General features: G+C 34.6%; 1 protein-coding gene and 2 long non-coding RNA genes across 3 annotated transcripts in view; 1 reads left to right on the forward strand and 2 right to left on the reverse strand.

Moving 5' to 3' along the window:
- Positions 1-85: 85 nt before the first annotated feature.
- Positions 86-9,281, reverse strand: LOC121261105. Its single transcript, XR_005939826.1, has 2 exons — positions 9,173-9,281; positions 86-310 (listed from the first exon to the last, which is right to left on the reverse strand). It is a non-coding gene; the product is annotated as an uncharacterized LOC121261105 (long non-coding RNA).
- LOC121261106 lies at positions 1,341-2,423 on the reverse strand. Its single transcript, XR_005939827.1, has 2 exons — positions 1,554-2,423; positions 1,341-1,481 (listed from the first exon to the last, which is right to left on the reverse strand). It is a non-coding gene; the product is annotated as an uncharacterized LOC121261106 (long non-coding RNA).
- A 391-nt stretch (positions 9,282-9,672) lies between the features above and the next one.
- Positions 9,673-25,852, forward strand: part of LOC121261098 (calcium-transporting ATPase 10, plasma membrane-type-like) — a 65,729-nt gene continuing 49,549 nt past the window's right edge. Inside the window, exons 1-2 of the mRNA XM_041163274.1 lie at positions 9,673-9,683; positions 16,187-16,190. The gene's annotated coding sequence lies outside the window, so the exon portion shown is untranslated. The remainder of the gene's footprint in view (positions 9,684-16,186; positions 16,191-25,852) is intronic.

The raw sequence follows: 25,852 nt of genomic DNA on the forward strand, positions 1-25,852 counted from the left end.
AATATGCAATACATCCTAATATGCAACTAGTAGTATGCAATAATCGTAGCAAAAATAAAGGTAAAAGTATAACTTATGCGAGAATAACTAAAAACATCTCAATTCATTAGTGATCATCAAATTCAAAGTACCAAATGTAGCATAATCTTAGTATAACTAAAGGTCAAAGTCAAATCATCCGCTTCATACGTTCTAGAGCATGAAGGACTTGAGCTATATACATAAGGATCAAATCTCGTCTCATCTCAAGGTCCGGCTCATCCTCAATCAGTTGGATCCGGTGCTCCATCTAGCTCGTCCTCCTCGAGATCTGATACAACTTCTACAATTTCGAGTGGAATGATAGTGATACCACAAGGAGTGAGATTTACTCGAAATCTCAGTAAGTTAAACAATCAACGTACACAAATATAAGTTAAGCATGAAAAATGATAAATATGCAATGTAGAAAATCAATATGCATGTCTCTCATCTAGATTCCTTAACATTTTTAGAAAAACAGAGACGCATGTTTTCATTCAGTGAACATTTTTACTTCCATTGTTGAAGACATGACTTCATCATAAACTTTCATCATTAATAGCAATTCATATTTAATTGTAACATCATAACATGTGGTAATGTCACAGTTCACCATGTGCGTAGTGAGTACCTGTCAGTGACTGTAGTACAACTCATGTTAAGACTACGTTGTTTGCAGATTCGTTCTCAATGCATAATATAACATCATCATAACATATACACTCATCAGTATTAGGTATCATAACATTTGATATTGCTCCGGCGTTCTTTAAAAAGAACCCATTCGAAACTTGTTGACTGTTCTTCGTCAACCCAGGGGTTACTGTTAACGTATATCACTTAGGAAGTTATACAATTTTGGACTCCTCTTTTAATATTAGCTATACAGATATATTACCGTATATATAGGTTGATTATTAGGAATCAATTAGATGTTTTCCCGTGTATAGCATATTATCCATTTTCCTTATAAGCATTTTTTTACGTTGTGAATGGGAAGGCTGAAATCAGATAGCCAGTTTTTTCCAAATATTCTTTGTTTTCTGAAGTGTTTTGATATGATATCGAGAGCAAGGTTCATAGTTTTGAATGTTTTTTTACCTTTTATGCGTTATTGGCGCTGTCTGAGTTCGTGTTCTTGGCTATCGGCGCTGTCTAAGTTTTCTTCTAGGGTTCTTATGGGTTTCGGCGCCATCTGAGTGGATTTTGGAGATTGTCGGCACCATCTGAGTTTGAGCTTGTGGATTTTTGGATTTTCGTTGGTGTGTTTGTAGCTTTCAGCAATTTCTGTGGGTGCCTTTGTGGGTTTCGATTTTTCTGTTTCTGGGGTTGTGGGTATCGGCGCCATCTGTTGTTGTTTTTGGTATTTCTGGTCGTGTTCTGCACTTCGGTGTACTCTGTCGTGTTGCTAAGGAGAGGTTTCTGGCCTCTATTGCTGTTTATGGCCTTTTGTCGGTGCCCTCTGTCACGATTTCTGGCTTCTTCAGTCTCAGTGCCTCTGTTTTACGTTTGGCTTCTACATGTTTTGGTACAATTTTTTTTTTTCTATTTCTTACGTGGGTCACTTTTTCGACAACTTTGTTTGTCTTTTCTGGTTGGGTGTTCTCAGCACTATATATATTTCTTCTCTGGGTTGCATCATGTCATCTGATAAGTTAGAATCGTTTCATATTCAATTTACTAGCAAAAATTATTCTGCTTAGGCATTTCAATTTCAATTATTTGTCAAAAGGAAAGAATTGTGAGGTCATATTGATGGGAGTGATCCCGCACTTCGCGATGTCAAGACTTTGTCAAAGTGGGAAATCAAGGATGCTAGAGTCATGACCTGGATCCTTGGCTCTGTTGAGCCTCGGCTTGTTCTTAACCTGCGGCCTTATAAAACTGTTGCTGACATGTGGAATTATCTCAACACGGTTTACAATCAAGATCACTCCGCTAGGCGATTTCAATTGGAATATGAGATGACTAATTTCACATAAGGAAGTCTTTCCATTGAGGAATATTATTCTAGTTTTCAAAACGTTTGGGCTGACTATTTTAATATTGTTTATACTAGTGTTTCCGTTGAAGCTCTCACTGCTGTTCAAGCAGTGCATGCAACCAGCAAGAGAGATCAATTCTTGATGAAGCTACGACCTGACTTTGACATTACACGTTCTAATCTGATTAATCATGATCCTATTCCATCTTTGGATGCTTGTTTTAGTGAAATTCTTCGTGAGGAGCAGCTTCTACTCACTCACACTTTCTTGGCACATCAGGCTCCTGCTAGTGCACCTGTTACTGTGGCTTATGCAACACAGGGGAGGAATAAGGGTAAAGACATGTGTGTTGTGCAGTGCTTTTGTTGTAAAACTTTTGGTCATATTGCTCGGGATTGTCCCAAGAAGTTCTGTAACTATTGCAAAAAGCAGGTCATATCATCTCTGCTTGTCCCATTCGACCTGAAAGGAAGCAGGGTACTGCTTATCATGCCTCTGTTTTTTTCTTTTTTCTATTTTTGGGCTCTCAAGCAATCATAAAGTTTCTTCTAAGCCATGATATTTTGCCTCTGGAGCCTCTTACTATATGACTAATACTATTGTTTCTCTTTCCAATATCAAAAATTATGATGGAAATATGAAAATTAACATCGCTGATGGCAGTTTTCTGCCTATCAGTGTTGTTGGTGATCTTTCCTCTTCCTTAACTGATGTTTTTGTGCCTCCTGACCTCTTCACAAATCTTATTTTTGTTGGTCAATTAGTTGATAATAATTGTAATGTTCATTTCTCCCGTTCTAGTTGTGTTGTGCATGATCAAGTGCTAGGGAAGATGATCGCGAAGAGGCCTAAAGTGGGACGACTATTTCCTCTTCACGATTCTCCTTCCACCATTATTCCTAGTTTTCTTTTATTTTCCTTTGCATGTAATGTTATTGGTTTTGGAAATAAGATGTGGCATATACGTCTAAGCCACCCAAACTCTTATGTACTTCATACTTTGTTTAATTCTGATTTCTTAGGAATAAAACATATTCTTTTCTTGATCTTTCTTTTGAGTGTACATCATGCAAACTTGACAAAAGTAAAGTTCTACATTTTCCTCTTCGTGCATCACAATGCTTCGATCTTATTCATAGTGATGTTCGGGGGATTGCACATGTTGTTTCTCATGCGCATTACAAATACTTTGTTACTTTCATTGATGACTTTAGTTGTTTTACTTGGGTTTACTTCCTATAGGCTAGGCCAAAGTTTTTCAATATTTAAGCACTTTCTTACACTTCTTAAGACTCAATTCTTTGCCAACATCAAGGTATTGCGCTCTGATTTTGGCGGCAAATACATGTCTAATGAGTTTCAGGACTTTCTTCAAAGCAAATGGATTATCTCTCAGCTTTCTTGTCCTTCGACACCGCAACAAAATGGTGTTGCTGAGAGGAAAAATCATCACCTTCTTGATGTGGTAAGAACCCTTTTACTTGAATCATTTGTTTCTCCTCATTTTTGGTGTGAAACACTTTCTACTTCGGTTCATTTGATCAATCACTTACCATCTCCTACGTTACATCATGTTTCTCCCTTCTTTAAGTTGTTTGGTCATTCTCCTTCATATTCTGATCTTCGAAAATTTAGTTGTGTTTGTTTTGTGCATCTCCCTGCTCATGAACGATATAAACTTACTGCTCAATTTGTTAAGTGTGCTTATCTTGGTTATGCAATACCTTAAAGGAGTTATGTTTGTTATGATCCCTATGCTCGTCGTATACGTGTTTCTAAGAATGTGGTATTGTTTGAAAATCAATATTTCTTTCCATCTCATGTTAAGCTGCTATCTGCATCTATATCTCTTCTGCCTAGCTTTTATGATTCTCCAGCAATTGTAGAAAGGTTCGAACCTGGTTTTGTGTATAAAAGACGTAGTCGACATAAGTGTGGTTCCACTTCTTCTATGCTTTCTCATGATCTTGACCTAGTGCCTGATCCTACTATTGTTTCCACCACTCTTCGTCAGTCTACTCGCCCTTCTCAACTTTGTAATTGGTATGGTTTTTTCTCCCATGTCTCTCTTGTGGCTACTTTATCCTCTATTTACATTCCCTCTTGCTACAAACAGGCCATGGAACATGAGTGCTGGCAAAATGCAATGCAAACAAAATTTCAAGCACTTGAAGAGAATCATACTTGGGATATTGTTCCTTATCCCCTACAGTCAAGTCTATTGGGAGTAAATGAATTTTCTCTGTAAAGCTTCGTTCTGATAGCTCTTTGGACCGGTACAAAGCTTGCCTAGTAGCTCTGGGAAACAAATAGGAGTATGGGGTTGATTTTGAGGAGACATTTGCTCATGTTGCCAAAATGACCACAGTTCGAATCATCTTAACTATTGCCGCTTCCCAGTCGTGGCAATTGCATCATATGGGTGTCAAGAACATCTTTCTTCATAGTGATATCCAAAAAGAGATCTACATGAAACTTCCATCTGGTATGACTACTTCTTCTCCTCATGATGTCTGTAAGCTAAAGCGTTCTCTATATGGGCTCAAGCAGGCTCCCCTGGCTTGGTTTAAGAAGTTTTGTAGTACATTTCTTTCCTTGAGTTTTACACAAAGTCAATATTATTCTTCTCTCTTCTTCTAAAAGTCTGCATCGGGTATAGTGTTTCTCTTGGTTTATGTGGATGATATTATCATTACTGGCACTGACTGTGGTTTGATCATTAAGCTTCAACAGTTGTTGCATGCGACTTTCCATATGAAAGATCTTGGCCGGCTATACTTCTTAAGACTGGAAGTACATCATCGGGCCAATGGTATTTTCTTGAACCAGCATAAGTATATTCAAAATCTTATTACCTTGACTGGTTTGGAGGACACTTCTTCTGTTGATACTCCTATGGAGGTAAATGTCAAATACAGAAAAGATGAAGGAGACATTCTGGATGATCCTACTCTCTATTGGCGTCTAGTTGGGAGTCTTATCTACTTGACCACTACTCGCCCCGATATCTCTTATGATGGCATCAGGTCAGTCAGTTTATGTCTTCTCATCGGCATCTCCATCTTGCTGCAGTTCGAGCATCATCCACTATCTTCGAGGTTTGCCTACTCGTGAGTTATTCTTTCCTACAAGCTCATCTCTTCAACTTGTTGCCTATAGTGATGCTGATTGGGCTGGATGTTCAGATACGCATCGATCTACTACGGATTGGTATATGTTTTTAGCTTATGCCTTAATTTCTTGGAGATGTAAGAAACATTATCGTGTTTCTAAATCCTCTATTGAGGCCTAGTATTGTGTCATGTCTACTGCTTATTTTGAAATTGTATGGCTACGTGGTCTTCTTGAGGAGCTTGGATTTCCTCAGACTACTTCTACCCTCTTCATGCTGATAACACTAGTGCTATTCAGATTGTCACCAATCCCATTTTCCATGAATGGACCAAGCACATTGAAATTGATTGTCATTCTATCCGAGAGACCTTGAAAAGTCAGGTGATATCTCTTCCTTACATTTCTTCGGATCTCCAAGTGGTCGATGTCTTCACAAAGCAATGACTCGACAGCGGCATCAATTTCTAGTTGGCAAATTGTTACTGATTGACTTACCAGCATCAATTTAAGGGGGATGTTAATGTATATCATTTAGGAAGTTATTCAATTTAGGACTCCTCTTTTAATATTAGCTGTATAGATATATTACCATGTATATAAGTTGATTATTAGGAATTAGTTAGATGTTTTCCCGTGTATAGCATATTATTCATTTTCCTTGTATAGCGGTTTTTTAACGTTGTGAATGGGAAGGCTGAAATCAGAGAGCTTGGTTTTTTCCAAATATTCTTGGTTTTCTGAAGTGTCTTGACATTACCACTTCATTTTTACTCACTCCAGAATGGATAGAGGAGTTCCACTACGATAATTCCTCATCCTAGACTTTGAGGTCATGACAAAATTCATTTTCATGCTATGATTGAAAAATGTATTTCATGACATGTGCATATGTAGCAAGTTTTTCATGTGAAAAATGAGATTTATATGCAATATGCTAAAAATGGTAAAACTTTCACATGTCATATAAGTATGCACTCAATGTATCATATAACATGATATTTTATGCTCAAAATGACATTTAATATGAATGAAACATTTATCAATAATTAATAAATAATCTATCAAGGTGTAAATTAGAAACCAACTTATAAACTTCCTGAGTAATCGAAAAAAATGTCGTAACTGCTGAAATCAAGTGTGTACTAAGTTATGATTAATACTACTATGGGTGAGGTTTATAAACAAATGTTTCAAAAATGAGTATTTACAAAAATACCCCTAATCTTTCAAAAATTGTCGCTAAGGCCCTAATTTTTCACTAATTGCAAACGAATTTCAAATTCAGCCAAAATTCATAGGCTCCATATTTTTGGCATTCTAAAACCATCTATACCCTTGAAATTTTAAAAATCAAAGTGGAATTAGCTCAAACAGTCTCAAACCCGTGGCATGCACACTAATTGATGTCTAAGTGTGTTTTCAACTATTGATCCCTATGAATGCATGCATATGAAATTTTTTTTAATATAAACCAATCACTAAAGTCATTAATGACATGTTGAAGGCTAATTCTTAGATAATCAATTTCATCCTAAAACTTAATCATGGATAAGAATCCGTAATCTCCAACTTATTCAAAATCGATACATGTTTTGATGATTAAAACACGATAAAGTTAATGCCTATCATGACATGCTTTTAATAAAAAATTAAACCTTCCATAATCATTCTAAGACAATGATAAATCATATCAAATGATACTTAAAACATGTCATAGCTATACTGAATTATGTACTCACTTAACTATATTTTCCATTTAAAATCATCTAAACACTCAAACCATCTTTTAATGACCCGATTTTGAAGTCAGCAAGATAATCTTCTCTAAACTAAACTAAAAATTACTCCAACACTTAAAACCTCAACTTTACATGTAAACTAAGATCAAGGACAAGAAAACTTACAGATTTCATAACCTTCGAAGCTCTTAAGACAACCTTGTTCAAGAACACTCAAGAACTTACAAAAGTCTACTTGGTTTCACTCTATTGCTCTCTAAATGGGAGAAGTGCTCTCAAGACTCAAGAGAAAACTTGGAGTTGAGGTGTGGAGGAAATGAAAAAGTAAGGGAGGTATTTATAGGTGACCAAGGGCGTGGAGACTTTGGCCTTGGTCTAAGGTGATTGGTGGAGGTGGGCGGTATGTAAGAGGCTGAATTTTCCAGCTTGCCTTCCTCAGCTTATGCCACCTTGTGCAGGAGAAATAGTGACATGAAACTATCATGATTTCCTCCTTACTGTGGCTACAATGGTCCTATAAAGGCGGATAGGTCTTGGGGCATGATTCAGTTGACAAAAAGTCAAGCAAACCACCTATACTAACTGGTAGGTTCAAGTGGTTTCACTTGGTAGTTTTGGGGCTTCAATTTTGGTTAGGTGGGAAAACTGAGTCAAATTTCTCATGATGGCCATGGGGCCTCTTGGGGATTGGGTGTGATAAGGGTGGCGTGGGGTGGTGGCTCAACCAAGGCAGATAGTTGGTTAAATCTTAACTCAACCGGTTCCCACACAATTAGCCTAAGGGTGCAATCGGTTTAGTCTCTTGAATTGGTTTGTGAAACCAATTTCGTCCAAGGCTTAGTCTGGGATTGAAGGAGTCTTATGAGGTGTCTAAGGACCATATTATCCATAAAGAAATGGCACAAAAATATTGGGTCTAAGGGTAAAACAGTCTATGCACTCAAAGGAAATACATATGAGCCGATTGATGCAAGTTTGGGGTTTCATATGTCATTTCCCTTAATGACATTTGGGGAGGTTTATCTAGGGTATTAGTAAGGTCTAAGTATGATGAAATGGAATAATAAATCAAGGAAATTTTGGATTAAAAGGTTAAGAAAAGATTAAAACAAAATTAAGTTTCAAAACATGGCATAAAGATCACTAATCTCATGCATGTTGATTAATGGTCTGAGCCAACTTTCAAAACTTAATTTGGGCATTTAGGGTATGATATCGGCTTAAGGAAACCCATAGTATGGTGTATTGGGCTTTCAACTTGAATAGTGAAATAAACCCAAACATGACTTTGGGCCTTGTGGGCTTAAGAGGGCCAAGTGTGTGGGTTGATGGCTTATAGGTTTTTGGGCTTGAATGAGAGGGGGTCTTATTTCCAAATTTTGAGGGATTAAAAGAGACCTCAAAATCCACTAAGATTGGCTTGACTTGACCTAATTGGGTCATGGGTCAACTTTTTACCAAGTTTGGCCCAAAGGCCTTGAGCCTTCCTTATGTTTGGGTCAAAGCTAGCTACTAAGTCTTGAATTCTATAAGGGTTTAGTTCAAGGCTTCTTGGGTTAGACCCATGAATATTCTAAGGTCCTAAAAGTCTCACTAAATTCACTAATGGACTTGCTTCTCTAATCATTTGCTTAATGATACTAAGTGCCAAGGTTAAGACTAACCTCATTATCAACATTGATGTAAGTAATAAATAAAAATTCAAACTAAAATTAAAAACTTAATCTAAAGCGTTGAGGGTTTAATTCTAATGGTTAATTAGGAGGGAGAGAAACTTTGATGGCTACATTTTTCTTATTCTCAAGTGTGATTAAATATAAAACATAAGATGTGGATTAGTGCAAAAGTTTAAGATTTACTTTTGTAAATATTTATGAAAGTCATGATGAAATATATGGATTAATGCAAACTAATTGGTGAGTTATCTCGTTAAAATTGGATAGAATCATGTGCGTAGTATTTCCATTGTTAACATATACATGCATGAAGATATGGGTATTTGATTGAAATTTTAGTAAGTGTGGGATTGTTGCAATTATTGAAATTTTTAATATGGGCGTATTATATATTCTTGTGAAATCATTATAACAATTCAGATGCACGGCCTAGTAGTGAAAGTGTGTTGATCTTGAGGGCATGGATTCGAAACTTCATTGTCGCACTTTGTCTTTATTTTATGAAATAAATGATGTGTTGGACTTGGGACATGGACCAAAGTCCAAACAACCACAATGCTTAGGCGGATCATACACCTCAAAGCTGCATGTAATTTTTTACTCAAAGTTGGGGGAAAAGGATTGATTGATCTCTTACCGAATGGTTTGAAAGAACCGAAAAGGAAAAAAAGAATGGGGAAAAGCAAATCCGGCACGGAAAGATATGTTAGTAACATGTCTGTGCTACATTCAACGTTGAAAGGAATGAGAAGGAACATCAAGCCACCAGATTAATGGCTTTATGATTCATCTAATTCTTTGAGCCAGCTAGCATGTATCAATTATAAATCCCGCACGTGGGTTGACGTGTGCGTGAGTTGGGCACACCGGTGCATGCTTGCGTGCATGGCATGCACCTGATCACAACCTAGCAACAATCTCATGTGAACGGAATAGAAGATCACGTGATGCACGTGGCTTCACAGGTGAGCTTTGTTGTCAGTTTTAGGTGAAAAGTTCGGTAAAGAGGTATTGAGATTTCTAAAGTTACAGGGCCGGGGGGAAGGGGGCCATCAAGTATCATTATCAAGAGAAATGGCAGGTAGACCGACCAGCATTTCGAGTGCATTTTATTTTATTTTATTTTATTTTTTAAAAGGGATTTAATTGTTTTTAAATTATACGTAAGGTCTCGTTTTCACAACTATTGTCATGATATTTTATTTTATCTAATCATTATAATTTTTTTAAAATTTTTATTTAAAATAAAATAACAATTCAAATTTTTTAAATTCTAAAATAAAATAATATTAAAAATATATATTTTTTAATAATTTTTTATTCAATTTTTTATTTTTATTTTACTTCGTAAAATCTTATCTGTAAAAATATACGCCCAGTTTAAATGAACCATTCTATCGCCCAGTTGAGTTTATGAATATCGTGGCAAAACTGAATGCAGGGTAAAGCATTATGAGTTAGGTACAAAAATGGCCCATGTTACCAGCCGTAGACATATTGATCATAGTCATCTTTATCTTTACTCTCACTCATATATATATATATATATATATATATATATATATATATATATATATATATAAATGTTTGATTTCTTTTGATGTATATTGAAAGGCATAGAATTTGAGATCGTGTGAATTCAAAGAGGACCACCAAATTATGGAAGAGTAATGTTATGGATCAGCTTCTGTTCACGACTGATCCGTAGCATACCTTATGTGTCACAGTTTTTTTTTTTTTTTTTTAAATCTGAAAACCCTTTTTTCTCTTCTCACCCATTTCCTCCTCTCATTCTCGTTTCTCTTTTCTCACCCGTGTCCCCATCGCAGCCCAGATCCTCCGTTGCCGCCGATTTGGCCTCTCTCAGCAGCCATCGACCACTGCCACTGAGCTTGTCCTCCTCCCCTAGCCCAAGGCCTGTAGCTCCTTCGCACGCATGCCCGTAGCCCAACCCTATGCACCCACATCGCGGCTCACATTCTACCACCTATAGCCGCGTGTCGCCGCCCACAAGCACGCCGGACGTCCACCCCTTGGCCATATCCTCCTTCCCCAGCCCACACCGACCGTTTCTCTCTCCCTCACATGCCCTCTCTCTCACAGGTCCTATCTCCTTCATGGCCAAATCCACCACTGGACTACTGACTATCTGCCGCCATCTCGACAGTCGCCGCCACCTTGACAGTCGACGCCCGAGGATGGGCAAGGGGCGGGAGGCCTTGGCGAGGGGGGAAGAAGTGGTAGGAACCCATGTGTTGTGGCCCGTGGCCAAGCCAGTAGCCATGCCCATGGCCCATGCCATGGGCTAACCTAGCCCACCCATGGGCTCATGCATGTCATGGGTCAATTTGGCCCATGCCAACTATGTTATTTTTTATTATTTATTTTTATTTAATTATTTATTTTTTAAGGGACCTATTAGGGGTTTTCAAGTTGTAATCCTTATAAATAGGACCCTTAGTCTTTGCATTTACATCTTTTGGCAAATTCCCTAGTGGGTAGACTATTTTGTTCTTGAGATCACCATTCGGTACTAAGGCACTTGGGCTCTTTGGGGTGCAATACCTGAATCCCTTAAAAGAGGATCACATCTTGCAATTCGTGAATAGGTGTGGTTCAATCTATCTTGCTCTTGCAACCTGGTGCAATTCGTGAATCCAAGTTGTTGTTCTCTTTGCTATTTTCAAGTTCATCAATAAAGAGGTTTATTTCATCTATGTGCAATTTGTGAATCATAGTTGAATTGACTATCTTTTGTTCACTTTGTTCTTGATTATTTATTACTTGTTCTTTGTGTTCTTCATTTATTCTTGGTGTTCATCCATTCCATTGCACATTTGATCAATTCCATATCACATACTCAACCACCATAGTGTTTGTCATCATTTCCATAAGTTTGTCAACTTACCATAAATTGTTCCCTCCATACACTTTGCCCTAGCCGAAATACACATAGCCTCCACTCCCACATACACCATTCAGCCATCCTAAAGCCATCCACCATAAACCCTAGCCGCCCAACACTCTTACCCTAAGTCCAAAACCCTAATTCTAAACTCTAGCCGTCTATCATCATCTTCCCAACACTAAACCCTCAACTCAAGTGGCGCCAACCCTAGTGTTCCCATCTTTCCATCTTTGCCACTTACCATAAATAGCCCCATCATCCACATAAGCCCTAGCCATCCACCTCAAGGCTCCATAAGGTGATTCTTTCCTACTAGGAGTCTTGCCTCCAACATCCATTGACCTAGCCATCCATCAAGAGTCCCTCTTGAGTCAACTTCCTTAATTTTAGGAAAGTTGATTCATCCCAATCACATCCCTAAAATCTCTCCATCCCCTTATCATATTCAAATTCAAATTCAAAACCATATTCAAATTCAAATTCAAAACCATATTCAAATTCAAATTCAAATTCAAATCCTTTAATTTAAGGAATTGCAAATCCTCTTCAATTCCTTAAATCACTCTTCCTACAATCTCTCTAAGTCAACTATTGACTTGTCATCTTAATTCAAATTCAAATTCTCATTTCACTCAAAGATTTCTTCCATCTTACAAACTTCTCATATCCACTCCTAAACCAACCAAATCTAGCCAATCTTCTTAAGACCAAGTTAATCTCAATCCGCCCAGCTTAGCCACCAAACCCTAGCCTCACTCTTCCATCTCATTCACAAACCCTAGCATCATCCTAAACTTCAACCCTAAGCCAACTCTTGCAAATCTCGAAATCCACCCTAGCCACGCCACAAAACCCTAGCTACACTACACCATACCTACCCTAATCACCATCCAAGTGGCACAAACATCAAGGGCAACCCTTAAGCTATTCTCATTGCATCAAACACCCATAATCCTAAATCATTTTTCCAAGACCACGCCTACCCTAATCCCACCATAGTCCACGGCAACCCTAGTTGCCTCCAACCCGAACCCTAACCTCATATCATCATTTAACCCTAGCCTCCATCATCTTGGCACTTCACTCAAGAACAAGTCTAGCCACCCACATTGATTTGCCTTAGCCTAAACACTTAGCCTTCCCAAATGCATCATCATTCCATCACTTAAACACCATCCTTTTGTGGAAGGCCAAGCAAGTTGGCAAGATCACTCGGTCGTCATCTTCACCAAGGCAAGCTCGTGGACCTTAGTGTTAGGGACAAGATCGGGGTCCCTAACAAGAAGACCTTGGGCGACACGGGTGGTGGGGAGAGGAAGTAAAAATGAAATTTGAAATGAGAGGGAAGTGAGTTTTGTTGTATGTGTTTTTGGTCATTTTATTATGGTGTGTTTTGGATGATTCCAAACAGTGGGCTAATGCCAATATTTTTTCATTATAGAAAATGAAAAAAAAAAAAAGAGGAATCTGGGCGCAACTGAAATAGGAAGCTGTTGTTTTACCTTAGAGTTAGTTTACATACAATCTCCATTTGGAAACTGCTCATACAAGTCCATACAATTATATTTAAAAAAAAAATTTAAAATTACAATAATATTATTTTTAAAATCATTTTTCCTCTTTTATCCTCATTTACCAATGGGACTGCACACGCAATCTCCAACTCAGCACCGACTTTTCCATTAGGCAAGTCAGGCAATTGCCTAAGGCCCCTAGTGGAAGAAGGCCCCCAGAAAAAAAAAAAATATATATATATATATAATTGTTTAAATAGAAAAAATATCTAATTAAAAAAATTAATTAACTCAATGAGAATATCCAAAATATCAAATAAATATAATATCATTATTAGTTTTGAAAGTATCCCACATAATAATTATTTCATGTACTCTCATTCTAAGAATAGACTTCTTTTTTGTCATTTTTAGTTTAATTTATAATGTAAAAATTATAAATAGAAAAATCTAATTTTTGAGTGTTCATAAAATTTTTTCGTATAATTCTTTGTAGAGGCAAGGGCCCACTTTTCCCAAATATGTAGGTTATTTATATAACTTTATTGATAATAATGATTATAATTGCTTTTATGGCTCATTTGGATACTAAGAATATATTAGGATATCTATGAATAGTAATAAAATAGTTTATAAATAGTAATGAAATAGTTTGAGTTAAGGTGTTTTATTGAATTTTAAAAAATGAGAGAGAAAAAAGTAGAATTTGAGAACATCTGATAATAGCTGACAACAATTATCTTCTCAAGGGCTCCAAGAGTCTAAAGCACGTATTGTAAAACTAGATTTGATAAAATCCTCTCTAAATCGAAAGTTTTCTAATAAAGATTAAGTCGGTTATTAGTTAAAAAGGTATTATAAAATCTTAATCAGTAATTTTACTTTGCCAAATGATATAAATTATTTTTAAATAAAAATATAATATAAAAATTAAAATTAATATATTTATTATATTAAAAAAATTAATATATTAAAAATTAATTTTACTTTTTTCTAAAAAGCCTCAATCAAGATTTTAGCCTTAGCCCCTGAACCTATTGAGCCGGCCCTGTCCCCATTCAAGACTACAAATATAATTTCTCTTTACTTTATTATTATTATTATTATTATTAGTTTTGTGAATATGCAAAGATCATGTGCAAACTTTATTCACGCGCGTATCGAAAACCATTGCCCGATCCCGTGTACCGTGTTTGGGAAGATTTTCCTGTTTTCCCGGCCTGGCCTTTTTGTTTTCCGTTAAGTTTATGTTAAAATTAAAACTGGTTTTCCGTTAATTAAAACATTTCTTAAAAAATACGAAAAAAAAACCACAATATCTCGACTTTCTTTTTACCAACCACAATAAAACTGGTTTTCTCTCCTTATGTTTTATCTTTTGGGCTTTTTAATTGGCTTGTAATATATATAAATTAAGTCTTTGTACTTGTAAGCCCATACAGAAAATACGCCATGAATATATATATATATATATACACACACTAGATTGAAGCAACGTACAAAACACGTTTGTTTTGTTGGGTAAGACAAGATTCTTAATAAAAAAAAAATATGAGTTTTTACCAAAAAAAAAAAAAACTAATTAATGCATAATTTAATGCATAAAAAAAAGTAAGTTTTAATTAGAAATATCTTTGGACAATAATAAGTTAGTGAAGTTTAATAATTCATGTTTTGATACATTAGAAAACAAAAATATCTGTTCAAATCCTTGTTCAAAAGAAAACAAAAGATTTGATCATTCAATCTTCTATGGGATTAACTGAGAGCACATTCATTTTTTTGTGGCGTTGTTGCTTGAGTTGATCAATGTCTGCACCAAGCTGAATCCCTTATTCTCTTTGTGAAGTTTGTGTTGCAATGTTCTTCAAATATGTTAATTTTATATAAGTTTATTGCCGGCCACTTTTGTGCATTATGCAATGCAGCACATTAACTTCGAAACTTAGTAATCATGTGATCACAATAACTTTTGTTAAATAATGTCACTTATAACAGATAAAAAGTGTATTCAATTATGAGTTAAATTTCGAAATGCTATTTATTGATCAATGATATATTAGATGGGACTTTCAAACCTTTTTTTCTTGTTTTTAGAAGAATGAGGAGGGAGATGCAACGTAAAGCTGTATATTCTTCTCATTTCTAGTTTTGAATGGCTTATATTTAATTGTGTGAGTTAGGGGTATTCCCATAGTTTATATATTTCTTTGTTTGACAGGAAATGTTATGTCAAGTTTTATAGAAAACTACCATATATTCACAAAATAAAGTTTTGAACTCATTTTTACTCATCAAAAGTTTGTGCTCCAGAAAATATCTCTCAAAAGGCTAAAAAAGAGTTTGGTACTACCAAATGCAGCCATCATTTTAAAACACCCAGATTACAATATATTCACAAACACTGACTCAAGAAAGAAAACTCAGCCACTCATAAATTAAAAACATGTCATCCAGATTAACATTAAACTCTCTTCTATTCAATCGTGAAGCCAAAATTCTATCATGTAACTCTGGTGGATGGACAACCCTAGTGTAATTGTTTGAAAGAATCCATTGATGGTTTCATGTAAATGTTGCTCAGCCTACTATCCTAAAAAAATTAAATAAAAAGTGGTACCTACGGGCTTAATTTCAAGAAAGGCACTTGAATAAAGAGAGCAAGTGGAAAAGAATAAAGTAAAAAAATAATGACTTTTTGCTTGTTGACATGAATCACACACAAGTGATATTTATTGGACTAAGGGGTAAATTAAATTGGAGACAATTTGACGAACGATGCGAAATGTGAGACCCCAAAAATTAATGTGTTTTAATTTATTTATTAGTATTTTTATTGTTTATTTGATTTTATTTTTATTAATCATTTTTTAGGTTTGGGCCTTTTGTGTAGTGGGTTAGGATAGGGTTTTCTTGTGTTGTGATCTGTTTTGGGCCAAAGCAGGTGGAGAACAAGCCCAGCCCCTATCTTCCCTCTCTCTCCCCTTTCTTCTTCCTACTGCAGAGAACCCTGCACTCCATCCACCGCCGCACCTCACCTCTGCACCCCTACCCCACCTCGTCCTCTTCCGTCTCCCCGCAAGTCTCTCTCTCTCTCTCTCTCTCTCTCTCTCTCTCTCTCGGCTTGACCCCGTGGAACCCAGTGCCATCGTAGCCAACCCACGCCGACAGCGTCACCAGCTTCCCTCGCCAACCTCATCCCTTTCTCCCAATCACTGTGCAAACATAGAAATGTTAAAATAATAAGCACCTAAGAAGTGCTTACAAAATAAGTGCTTGCAAAATTTAAATGGTCCTCTTGCTCAACTAAAGGGCAGATAACATAAGAATCTGGTCAATAGTAGCTAGGCCATGGTGTGCACGGTGTGGCCCTTGGGGTTATAGGTCAATTGCTTCACATCTTATTCACTATTACACGTTAACGGAAAAACTAAAGTTAACAGAAGGAGAATGAAAATTAACAGAAAAACTAAAAAAAAAAAAAAATCACTACAGTTAGATAGCCACTTGTTAAAATATAAAATAAATAATAAAATCTACCTCTTCCCATTAGCTTAAGCTTTTGGGACAAGTGGTGATTTCACATGGTATCAGAGCAGAGGTCTTGAGTTCGAACTCTGACTCTACACTCTATTCCATTTAATTAAATATTTCATATGTTGGGTCACCCATTGAGGGGAGTCTGACCCACACGTGAGGGAGAGTGTTAAAATATAAAATAAATAATAAAATCTACTTTTTCTCATTAGTTTAAGCTTTTGAGACAAGTGGTGATTTCACACTACTTATTATAATAGAGTAGATATATATATTAACATGGTATGTAGCATTGATTTGAAAAATAAATCTAATTTAAACCTCTCTAATAATTCAAATTCTTCGTATGTCTGTGTTAACAGTATAAATGTAAAATGGTACGTACATTCTTCACTCTTATTTATTAACATAATTTTTTAAAAAGATCATTCACAGTAATTAGCAGTCGGCAATGAGTCATTTTAGTAAAGGAAATGTTAAGTGAACCGAGGTTACTTTTCCCTTCGTCGGTTCCTTTTGTCAATCCTGTTTGAAGGTTCTTTTGGTGAAGAGTCGGAGTCCGTTATACTTAATCGATAGTTATTTTTTGTAATTTTTTTTATTTTTTTTAATATATTTAAATACATCAATACACTTAAAATTACTTCTTTAATTATTAAATAAAATTTTTTTCCCAAACAGTCGAGTAGAACAATCATATTTGGCGGGTAAACTAACTTTTTTCCTTTGGTGAAAAGGTAAATGCTATATAGTCACCACAAAAACTGCCAAAAATTTCTACTATATCTATTTTAAATATTTTTAAAATTTCTTAAACATTTTAAAAATAAAATGATAGAGTTATTGACAATTGGGTCCCAAGTCTCGATACTTTTTTTATTCTTAGTGATTATGAATTTTTTTTTAATGATGTAATTTTAAAAAATATATTTAAAGCTATAAAAAATATATATAACAAAAAAAAAATTATTTGGTCTCTCGCGAACCCCTCAGATGTAATACTATTAAAAAAAATCACAAATTTATTAAAAAATATTTCTTTAACCATTATATAAAAATTCCAATCAATGGTCGTGGGTAACCTTCTAGATGGAAATATCATTTACCTCTGTTGAATATATGCATTTTCAATCAGTGTCGATAGAAGGTCGGTGAGTAAGAAAAACGCAAATTAAAGAAGATAAATAAAGGCACAGTCACACCACACATCAATTTTAGCCCCCACCGGCCGCCATGCGCCATGCTGTAATTAATGGACGTGTCATGTCGACTCTTCATTTAGATCAACCGGAATAATGGTATCATCAACTGGCCAGGACTAGTCGGCAATGCATTACGCACTACTTTCTATCGTGTAGTCTTTTCATTATCACTTCCATAATATTCATTAGTTTCGATACTTTAATTTTATCTTGTTTCATTCTTCCTTCTTGGCGTTCGAGATGTTACTGCTTCTTTACTCATTTATAACATTTATTGTTAAGGCGATTTACGTCAATTGACAACACTTTAATTTTTTATTAAGAGAATTAATAATCGAATCATTTATATATATATATATATATATATATAAAATTATAAGATTTAAATTTTTTAATTTTTTAAAAAATTAAATTATATAACACTTTAATTTTTTTTATTAAGAGAACTAATGGCTGAATTTTCCCTCTTCGTGTATAAAAAAAATTATAAAAAAAAAAAGGGACTGATTTTTTTTTTAATTATACATAAGGTCTCGTTTTTATAACTATTATCATCTTATGCATGCCATTTTATTTCATTTAGTCATTATAATTTTTTAAATTTTTATATAAAATAAAATAAAAATTTAATTTTTTAAAATAAAAATAATATTAAAAATATATATTTTAATAATATTTTATTTAATTTTTAATTTTTATATTAATTCATCAAATTTTATCTGCAAATATAAATTAGGCCCAGTTTAAATGAACCATCCTGTGGCCCAGTTGAGTTGATGAATATCGTGGCAAAACTGAATGCAAGGTAAAGCGTCATGAGTTGGGTACAAAAATGGTCCATGCTACCAGCTGTAGACATATTGATCAAAGTCATCTTTATCTTTCCTCTCACTCATATATATATATATATATATATATATATATATATATATATATAAATTCTTGATTTCTTTTGATGTGTGTTGAAAGGCATAGAATTTGAGATCATGTAAATTCAGAGAGGACCACCAAATTATGAAAAATGATAAGGTTATTATTCTTCAACTACCTATTTATTATTCTTTTGTATTTGATTTTTTTTTATTTTTAATTTTATTTATTGGTTAAGAAAGTGACTATTAGTAAAATTATATATTTTTTTAATTTTTTCTTAATGATTAAGGATGCTACAAAAATATTTTAAAGAAAATGGTAAAAAAAATAAATAACTTCCAATAAACTATAAGTACTAAATAGATAATAATAAAGTCGTAAACCTATCACTGACCCAAATTATACACTGATAAAGAAAGGAAAAATCTAATTGTAAGCGATTTTGAGTACTAATACGTGCACCCATTCAATATGATTGGTTAGAAAGTAGATTTTATTACAAAATAATATTAATTTAAATTTTGAATATGAAGACAACAACATTAATACATAAATTAGTATGTAAAGTTACTTTTACATAGCAAAACTCGTAAAGAAATTCCAGTAAACATTAAGTTTACTTTGGAGAAGCTTCATCGTAATGCTAACTGCAGAAGCTTATATAGTACACTCCTGTCAGGAATGAGGATAGGTAAGAGCACTCTTAATGGATTAGCTAAAATCAAACTTCACTTTTAGCTAATATGAGATGAATTTGACTTTGACTATTCCATTCACATCAAATTCTCACATTGGATTATTCATTTTTTCATTATATAACAATAAAATAATATGAGATGAATTTGACTTAAGTTATTATATTCACATCAAATCTTCATATTGAATTATTTATTTATTCATTATATAGTAATAAAACAATATTAATTTCAAAAAATAATTAATTTTTTTAATTATTAATTTATTTAATTTTATCATATTTTATAATTCTACTTATTATATGATTATACGTTAAATAGTAGTCATATTCTAATTTATTTAATTGGTTAATGGAAATGTATTACATAGTTCGTGAAAATATGGGCATAACGTGCACACATAAAAGTAAAAAAGAATTAAAGCATGCCCAAAAGAAGGTATTTATTTTGTTGTCCTAATAGCTAAAAAGTATATTTATTTTACATTTAGCTATTCAATTGAGAATGCTCTAAGAAAGCTACGTCTACCAAAGAGATGTCAAAAACTCATATATTTTAAGTTTAATATTTTTGGGAAACTTCTTGTTTACTTTTGGAGGTTAACGGATCAAATATATTGTAGGCGAGTCCTCCACCGAAAAAGTAGTCCGGAATATTGAATAGTATATTTTTATTTTATTTTTATATATTTTTTAATCTTTATAAATATATTTAAAAAAATAAAAAATTCACAATATTATTAAAAAATACTTTCTAAATCACTAAATAAATAAATAAATAAAAACTCATTCGAAATACTATTTAGATTCTAAATTCAGGACCTAGAGCATTTTTTATTATAGGACATTACACTAAAAAAACCAACAAAATTCATGAAAAACAATTTGTTTTCATTTAAATCCCGTGATACTATTAATTACTTGTTCGGTGTAAAACTTGACAATATGAGGAAATGTCGAAGAAAGAAAAAAGACAATAGAGAATGGACATTAAGACAGAAAAGAGGGGAACAGTCTTCGTTGTCTTCAACTTTTCTTCATCTCCTTTCATGGTATTAGAGTTCAAAAAGAGAGCTTAAAGAGTTTGTATTGAACTCCATCCATTCGTAGTGGAATTTACCTCTCATAGACGCAAGTCATGATACTAGTCACGTTGAGTCACCTTAAATTTTTGTGCATCTTCCATTTTCTATATATAATTACTTATTTACCAAGTCATAAAACTACACCAAAACTACTATGAAAGCAAAATATAACTTATCTAATAAACTGTTAGATACTGTGGCGGAAAAAAAATATAAATAATGCTAAAGGCAACTATCGCTCTCAATATTATTTTAGTGAGAGATGATATATATATATATATATATATAAAAGTTCTAAATGCACAAATATCACACAAATTTTTTATCAAAAAGTAGATCCTATCGTAACAAAATGTAAAAAACTCACTTTTTCTTAATTAGACTCACATTTTTGCAAAGCATTTATACATTTGAAACTTGTATTTAAAGTTACTTCATTTAGATCTACTACGCGTTAATAATGGTATCAACTGGCCAGTACTAATCGGCCATGCAGTACGCACTACTATCTATCGTGTAGTCTTTTCATTATCACTTCCATAATATTCATTAGTTTCGATACTTTATCGCAGTTAATGGAACTTAGGCGCATGAGTGATCATTCTTTTCATTGAAAACTCAGCTTCCACTGCGCAATATTACTAAATATTGGGATATTATAACCTTCATTGCATATGATCAAGACGTACGCTGAGAAGGCAGCTTCATATACACATCATATTTATGGTTTTAATTTCATTTTCCTCCCAAGGGACAATCGGCAACGAATCCCTTCTAGCAAAGCTGTAAATCTACTGAGTCGTCGTCTCAACGGATCGAAATGGATACAGTCGACATATTAATATATTATGCCAGCTGCTCACCTCATTATTATTAGAAAAAAACAATTTAAAAAAAATGAAGAGGTGTGTCATTACTAATGATCAATGACTGTTTGCCAATGGTAAGGCTGCATTTGGTTACAAGATTCAATTGAGTTCAGTCTAATTTTAAGTTGAGTCTAACATCTAAAAACTCAACTCTCAAATTATTAATCTCAACTCAAAATTTCCTTACATGTGAGATTCACAACCTTTATCAACTTTCTATAAAAAGTATTAAATTCATTTTAACATTTAAATATATTTTAAACTCAGTTTAGATGGATCTTATATAATTCTCTTTATTATTTAATTCACTATTATTCATAAAGAGTTTAACTCAACTTAACATCTAAACACAACTTGCTGACGTAATATTCCCACGGATTACTTTAGACCAATTTTATGTTTTTCTCCAAGTTTGTATGGAGTAACAAGCTGGAGTACTGATAAATAGGCAATAAGCTGGCATGCCCCGGGGGGGGGGGGGGGGGGGGGGGGGGGGGGGGGGGGGGGGGGGGGGGGGGGGGGGGGGATACTAATTAATAAAACAATATTAATTTAAGGCCGAACGAAAATAATACAGATAGGATTGTACTGGACTACTTCCTAGATTTACAGTTTAAATATTAAAAATATATTAACTTATCTATAAATAATAATAAAATAGTTTCTGAATAACAATAAAATAATAGTTAATGGTTTGAGAATAATAATTAAATAATATTAGAATATTTGAGAACAGTTCAATTTCTAAAAAGATCCCAAAAATTTTGTTTAGGAGTTTGTAATTTTTCTATATTGTCGCGTTCTTTTTATAGGAGGAGAGGTTTTGACTTTTGAGGTATAAATCTTTCTTGTTCTCACGTGTGATTGTTCTCACCTATGATTGAATACAGTATTGGTCTTTATTTATGAGGAAATTGATTTGATGTTATCTTCAATATTGTTGAAATCTTGAAATCCTCAAATTTAAGATAGAGAATTTTGAAATCTTGAATTTGAGATACAATGAAAGTGGTATTGGTGATTAAGTAATCAGCAGTTAAAATATTGAATCTAGAGCTATGGCAATAATGTGTTGATAATGAGCCAAAGTTAAGAGAGGATTAACAATATGTCAAAAGATTAAGCTAACAATCGGCTATATATGGTCTTGGTCAACTATAGGGTCAAAATTAAAAGCAAAAAATGGATTTGAAGTCTTAAACAATACTCACAATAAACCAAAATCCAATAAAAAAAAAGGCTCACAATTAATGTATTGATTTGAGATGAAATATGGTTAGACAATGATGAAAATTTGTGGGATGCAAAGCTTGCGAAATTTTTTAAAAGAAATATTTAACAGGAACAAATCTAATATTAGTCAATGACTCTGATACCATGATAGAAATATAATATAATAGAATAGAAGATGGAAAAGAGAGAAAGAGGGAGAGAGACTTTGATGGATTCAAATCGGTCCCGTTTGGATTCAAAGATCAGTTGAGATGGTTTTAGATGAGTCGAATAAAATATTGTTATAATATTATTTTTAATATTATTATTATTTTAAGATTTGAAAAAAATGAATTGTTTATTATATTTTGTGTGAAAATTTAAAAAAATTGTAATGATGAGATGAGTTTATGTGAGTTTTGAATCCAAACGGGCCTGAATATAAAGCATAAGATGTGGATTAGTGCAAAAGTTCAAGATTTACTTTTGTAAATATTTATGAAAGTCATGATGAAATACATAGATTAATGCAAACTAATTGGTGAGGTGAATAATTATCTCGCTAAAATTAGATAGAATCATGTGTGTTAACGTCGTGTTTCGCACACATTTGGGCCAAGCTACAACAACTCATGTCTTTGAAAATGGGCCCTGCACAAGGTAGAAAATACTGCAACTTTGATAGGGCGGCCTTATGGTTGGAGAGCCTCCAATGTCTAAGTTAGTATATATTATTGAAGTGTAGTAATAAGTAAGAGAGTTTAGGGATCAAAGAAACTTTCGTCTTACTTGGGATCAACTATTTATACTATCAGTTGAGAGGGCAAATCATACCCGCTTCCGTGAGGGTCATATTCCTTACACTATTCATTTTGTCATAATCTTTAAATGTGGTGTGGATTTGAGACGGCGTCATTAATGGGGTGCGGCTCTGTAACTGTGCCATTAATGTGGCGCATTTGCCTGGGTGGTGGAAGTGACCATAAATGCGGCGTAGCTCTTCAGTCCCTCTTTTCGGTCTGCATTCCCTTTGGTCCGTCCATGCCTCTCCTGTCAGTATATCAATGATTCTCCGAATATCACGCCTACCATGTGGGTAGGCACTCAAAGACTGGATACTATCCGAAGGGTCTCTAGATCGACGTGTCTCATCTCTTGCAGCACCACTCCTTCTACAAGCCATTGCAAAGGATTCTTCTAAGAGGCTGGATTCGTGGGCCGAGCTTGATGGGGCCTTTGTGGGCCTTGAGGAGAAAATCTCCATACAATGTGTATTGTATTTCCATTGTTAACATATATATGCATGAAGATATCGATATTTGATTGAAATTTTAGTAAGTGTGGGATTGTTGCAATTATTGAAATTTTTAATATGGGCGTATTATATATTCTTGTGAAATCATTACAACAATTCAGATGCATGGCCTAGTAGTGAAAGTATGTTAATTTTGAGGGCATGGGTTGGAAACTTTATTATAGCACTTTGTCTTTATTTTATGAAATAAATGATGTGTTGGACTTGGGACATGGGCCAAACAACCACAATGTTTAGGCAGATCATACACCTTAAAGTTGCATTTATTTTTTTAAATAAAGACAAAGTGCTATAATAAAGTTTCGAACCCATGCCAAAAAGGGCGGGTTGACACTTGAAGTTCACTCTCTTCAAACAAAAGCTCAGAAACCCTAGCGTCTATTTGCATGCCCCAACGCCGTTGCTGAAAGATGAGCTTTGAGCCTTACCACCTCATCATCGTCCAAGATGGTGATCCTTCGAAGACCATCAACGTCCCTAATGGCTTCGATTACGAGCTCTATAACCGCAACGACATCAACATGATTCTGAGTCCCAAAGACTCCTGCATTTCCTTCAAGGACTCTGTTTGCCGCTGCTTTGGGTGTCTAAGAAGAAGTATATTTTCAGAATTGACGACGACTGCTTTGTAAGTTCTTTGATTTATGGTGCTAATGGGTTTGGTTTTCTGGTGTGAAGGTGCAAATCTTGCACGTTGCTTGTTTTGAGAATTTTAGCTTGCTTTCTCGGCTTTGATTTTCCTTTATTTTCCCTAGAAAATTTGAAGTGATGGGGTGAGAATGCTTTCAAGTTGTCTGTAATAGTGGGTGTTGGTTAAATTTGAAAATTTAGGAAAGGGATTGTATAGGAATTTGTAAGGTTTTTTTTTATCTGCTTGTACACGATTCGGGCTCCCATTTCCTGCTTCCAATGTCGGGTCGGGTCGGCCCATAGCAGTTTGACCCTTTTTAAAGTCAGATCAGGTCGGATCGGGCCCAAACATGGATCGGGTTGGTCGGGTTGCAGCCCTACTGACAATGAATGCACTATAAGAAAGGATGGATGGATCTCTTACCGAATGGTTTGAAAGAACCGAAAAGGAAAAAAAGAATGGGGAAAAGAAGGCAAAAGGTGAAAAGCAAATCCAGCACGGAAAGATATGTTAGTAACATGTCTGTGCTGCTACTGTGCTACATTCAACGTTGAAAGCAATGAGACGATTCATCTAATATTTTTTGAGTCCCCCTTCGGTTCTCATGATCACCTAACGTCCGCCGCATGGCCACCCTTTTTTCTCTATTGTCGTCTTTTCGAGCAGTACTCAACCATCGCCACGGCCCCCATATGATTTACGCATGCATGAGCCAGCTAGCACGTACCAATTATAAATCCCGCACTTGGGTTGACGTGTGAGTGGGTTGGGCACGCCGGTGCATGCTTGCTGGTCACAGCCTAGCAACAATCTCATGTGAACGGAAGACAGGACAAGAGAAGATCACGTGATGCACGTGGCTTCCCGGGTCAGTTTAGGTGAAAAGTTTGGTAAAGAGGGGTTGAGATTCTTAAGTTTGGTAAAAGTTTGTTGTCAGTTTAAGTCATGTTCATTTCATTAATATGTTTTCCCACTTTCGATAGTTGTAAATTGTAATAGGCTTTTGCTTAGAATATTAATGATGATAATAAAATGTTGTAAGATACAGTTCAGCTTGATGTTTTGTTTTTCCCTTGAACGTGATGACCAATCTTTATTCTGGCCGACAGATCACATGCAGTACCATTGCCGGATTAAACAGCCACCTCGAACAAGAAAACGTACAGAGGTCTTATAATAAGAGAACAGGTAATCAGTTCCGCATGTAATCTTAGGGTTGTTATATTGCGCATGCAGCTGATCTAATAATCACGCATATATATATATATATATATATATATACACACACACCTAATTCCAGCTACTCATGCAGGAAAATTAAGAAAGCTGATCTTCATCATCCTCTTAACAGTAAATGAACCATTCTATGGCCCAGTTGAGTTGATGAATATCGTGGTAACTGCATGCGGGGTATATGCATTATGATCAGTTAGGTACAAAAATGGCCCATGCTACCAGCTAGCTGTAGACATATTGA

The sequence above is a fragment of the Juglans microcarpa x Juglans regia genome, chromosome 4D, assembly GCF_004785595.1.
Source record: "Juglans microcarpa x Juglans regia isolate MS1-56 chromosome 4D, Jm3101_v1.0, whole genome shotgun sequence".
NCBI classification, from domain to species: domain Eukaryota; kingdom Viridiplantae; phylum Streptophyta; class Magnoliopsida; order Fagales; family Juglandaceae; genus Juglans; species Juglans microcarpa x Juglans regia.